Below are 3,664 nucleotides of genomic sequence, written 5' to 3' on the forward strand. Positions count from 1 at the left end.
ATGTTTGTCTTTCAGTTTGTTTATATGATGTGTCATGTTCATTGTTTTGCGGATATTGTACCTGCCTTGCATTCTTTGAATGACTCCCACTTGGTCATGGTGTATGATCTTTTTAATACATTGTTGGGTCTGATATGTTAATATTTTACATAGGATTTTAGCATCTATATTCATCAGGGATATTGGCCTGTTTCTTCCTCTGTAGTGTTTTTATCTGGTTTTGGAATTAGGATAATGCTGGAATCACATAGTTCACAGATCTAGAAAAACAATTCAAAGAATTTACATGGAACAACAACAACAAAAAAGACCCCGAATAGCCACAGCAATCTTGAGAATTAAGAACAAAGTTGGAGGGATCACAAAACCAGATATCAAACTATACCACGAGGCCACTGTAATCAAATCAGCCTGGTACTGGCACAAGAAAAGGCATATAGATCGATGGAACAGAACGGAGAGCCCAGAAATTGACCCATGCCATTATGGTCAACTAATATTTGACAAAGGAGGTAAGAGCATGCAATGGAGTCAAGACAGTCTCTTCAATAAATGGTGTCAGGAAAATTGGACAGATACATGCAAAAAAAAAATGAAATTGGATCACCAACTTACACCATACACAAGAATAAACTCCAAATGGATAAAAGACTTAAACGTAAGTCATAAAACCACAAAATCCTAGGAGAAAACATAGGCAGTAAAATCTCAGCCATCTCACGTAGCAGAATTTCACCGATACATCTCCCAGGGCAAGAGAAACAAAGGAAAAAAATAAACAAACCACATCCAACTAAAAAGCTTCTGCACGGAAACCATCAACAAAATGGAAAGGGAGCCCACTGTATGGGAGAACATATTTGCCAAGGATACGTCTGGTAAGGGGTTGATTTCCAAACTGTATAAGGAACTCTTACAACTTAACGGAAGGGAGACAAACAATCCAATTTAAAAATGAGCAAAGGACCTGAGTAGACATCTCTCCAGAGAGGACATGAGAATGGCCAAGAGACAGATGAAAAAATGCCCCAAGTCACTGACCATCAGAGAGATGCAAATTACAACGATAATGACGTTCCACCTCACACCTGCAGGAATGGCTACCATCAACAGTGAACACACCAGCCGGACAACAAATCAAAGTTTCTCTCCCAAATCAATTACAAAACATCTCATGGGGCTTGCCCTCCAGGCGTGAACTTGCTTGGGCCCATGGCTTCCCTTCCGCCCCTCTCCTCCCTCTGGGGTGGGAATGCCGGCCCTGGGGCCTTCCTGCCTGCTGCCCGAGTCTGCGCCACAGCCTTGCAGCTGGGGAGCCCCTGGTCCCAGGATCCCTCACTCTTGTGACTCCCCTGCCTGGTTTAGCTGAGATTTGGGGCTGAGAGGGGATGCTGGATGGGTTAGGCCTGCGGGGGCTGTTGGGATGGGGTATTCTGCGTGTGAGAAAGGTGTGACTTTGGGGAGCCAGAGGGTTGGACTGCTGTGGCTTGAGTGTGTCCCCCAATTTATATCCTGATGTCCTGCCCACTGGTACTGCAGAAGGCACCTTTGTTAGGATGATGGCGGGTGTGATCAGTGAGTTAAGGTGAGGATGCCCTGGATTGGGCTGGGCCCCCATCCAGTGTGACTGCGGGTTTATGACAAGGGGATGTGAGGACAGACACACACGCAGGATGTGCGGTGGAGGCACAGAGCGCGCTGAGGCCGCAGAGTGGGAAGGAGGGCCAGCCACAGGGGACACCCGCCTCCGCCTCCATCTGACCCCAGAGCCCGGCAGGAGGCACATCTGTGGTCTAAGCCGTCGGGCCGGTGCTGCTTTCCCAGACGGCCTTCGGACACTCACAGTGTTGTCCTGTGGGCCAGCCCAAGCGCGTAAGAGCCGCCAGCAGTGCTGTGTGACCTCACGCTGCCTGGGCCCTGCTGGAGCCCCTGCGCCCCATGGACTGGGCCCGGACGGGATTCATTTCATGGAAACGAAGCCGGAGCCTGGAAGCTGTCAGACTTGCCCTGGGACCCGTGTCCTTTTCCAGTCCTGCTGGGGACAGTCGCCCTGCCATGGCTCCTGGCCCGGCTGCCACCTGCCTTGTTTTGGCCCCAGAGTGGACGGCGCCTCCCCCTTCTGTCCTGCCTCCCGGTCAGGCATGCTCTAGACTGGTCACCGGGTCCCACGGACACACCCCAGACACTCGGCGAGGTTGGGACAGACGGAGTGGCTGGGCTTTCCAGGAACGGCGACAGGCAGTGAGGCGCGTCCGGCGGGTTCCCCGGGCGAGGCCCTGCTGACCACGGGAAGGTGATGCTGGAGAGCCCAGGCCTGCATCCCCCCAACTCAGCCTCGTCTTTCAGGCTGATCTGCCCCCACCCCAGGCCTGGGCATAGGACACCCCCCCTTTCCCACGCGCCCCCGTCAGAATGAGGCTCATGCAACAGGCAGGTGTGGTTTGGGGTGAAATAAGCCAGTCAATGAAAGAAAAATACCAGGTGGTCTCACTTATTTATGGATAATTAAGACCATTATAAACTGATGAACAAAAATAGATACAGAGGCAGAGCAGCCTCGAGCAGACTGTCAAACTACAGCAGGAAGGCCGGGGAGGGTTGGGGGCGGGAGGTAAGAGATCAGCCGAAGGACTTGTATGCATGCATAGAAGCACAACCAATGGATGCAAGACACTGGGGGAAGGTCAAGGGGGGAAAGGAGACATATGTAATACTCTTAGCAATAAAACAAAATTAAAAACAAACAAACAAAAAAACCCTCCACCAGGAAGCAGTGTCACAAGAGAACATACATATTTATTTTAAGGCGACAGGGCACACACTGCACAGCGACCCCGGCCGAGCGCTCGGCTGCGGGAGTCCAGGGAAGTGGCTTCCTTGCGCTGGAAGCTGCAAGGGGGGTTTATGTACAAGGGCCCAGCGGCAGGCCGGGCTGGGGTGCAAGGCGGCGGGCTCCCCCTCCTTATGTCCACGCTCCTGCCCGGCGGGTCACTTCACCTGCGGATGACAGAAGCAGCGTGAGGCACGGCTCGGGGCGGGGCTGGGTGCCCCTGAGCCCCGGCCCTCCAGCTGCCCGCTCACCTTGAACAGGGTGACTGTCGTGCTGTAGAAGAGGCTGAGCAGGAACAGGACGATGAAGGTGGAGGCCATGGTGTTGAGGTTCTCGAAGCCCTCCTCATCGGCGCTCACCTCCCCCCCTGCAGGGACACAACACGGGGCTCAGTGCTGCACCCCAAAACCCCCTCCCAGGCCACCCATCCTCCCGCTGCCCAGGGCCCTGGCGGTGCTGCCCCCCAGGAGGGCAGGGCGGGGGGTGCCTGGGGGCGGTAGCAGAAGCGGAGGGCAGCAGGCAGGGGCCCTGAAGCGCTCAGGCTGTGCCTCTAGCGGGGAGGTCCAAGCCTGGCGAAGCTGGGCTCCCACAGCCGCTGGGAGGCCGGGCAGAGGCCCCTGTCCTGAGGGACCTGGGTGCAGGTTGGTGACAGCAGCTCACAGACACAGGGGTGGGCGCAGTAAGGCTGGGATGGGGGGACCCAGTGGAGTGCATTCAGGGTCTTGGGTTCTCCTAGAGGGGGTACAGCCAGGGACACTTGGGGTGATGAAGCTGGGAGTGGGGCCTCCTATCCCCTGCGGTTGGAGGTGGCAGTCGGGGCAGGCACAGGTCTGG

General features: G+C 54.9%; 1 long non-coding RNA gene across 1 annotated transcript in view; it reads right to left on the reverse strand.

The window, feature by feature from the left end:
• Positions 1–2,776: 2,776 nt before the first annotated feature.
• LOC107183565 overlaps positions 2,777–3,664 on the reverse strand; it is a 2,887-nt gene continuing 1,999 nt past the window's right edge. The window contains exons 2-3 of the long non-coding RNA XR_001514354.1: positions 3,082–3,197; positions 2,777–2,997 (exon numbers count right to left, since the gene is read on the reverse strand). This is a non-coding gene — a long non-coding RNA (uncharacterized LOC107183565). The remainder of the gene's footprint in view (positions 2,998–3,081; positions 3,198–3,664) is intronic.

The sequence above is a fragment of the Myotis davidii genome, unplaced genomic scaffold (assembly GCF_000327345.1).
Source record: "Myotis davidii unplaced genomic scaffold, ASM32734v1 scaffold1862, whole genome shotgun sequence".
NCBI lineage: Eukaryota > Metazoa > Chordata > Mammalia > Chiroptera > Vespertilionidae > Myotis > Myotis davidii.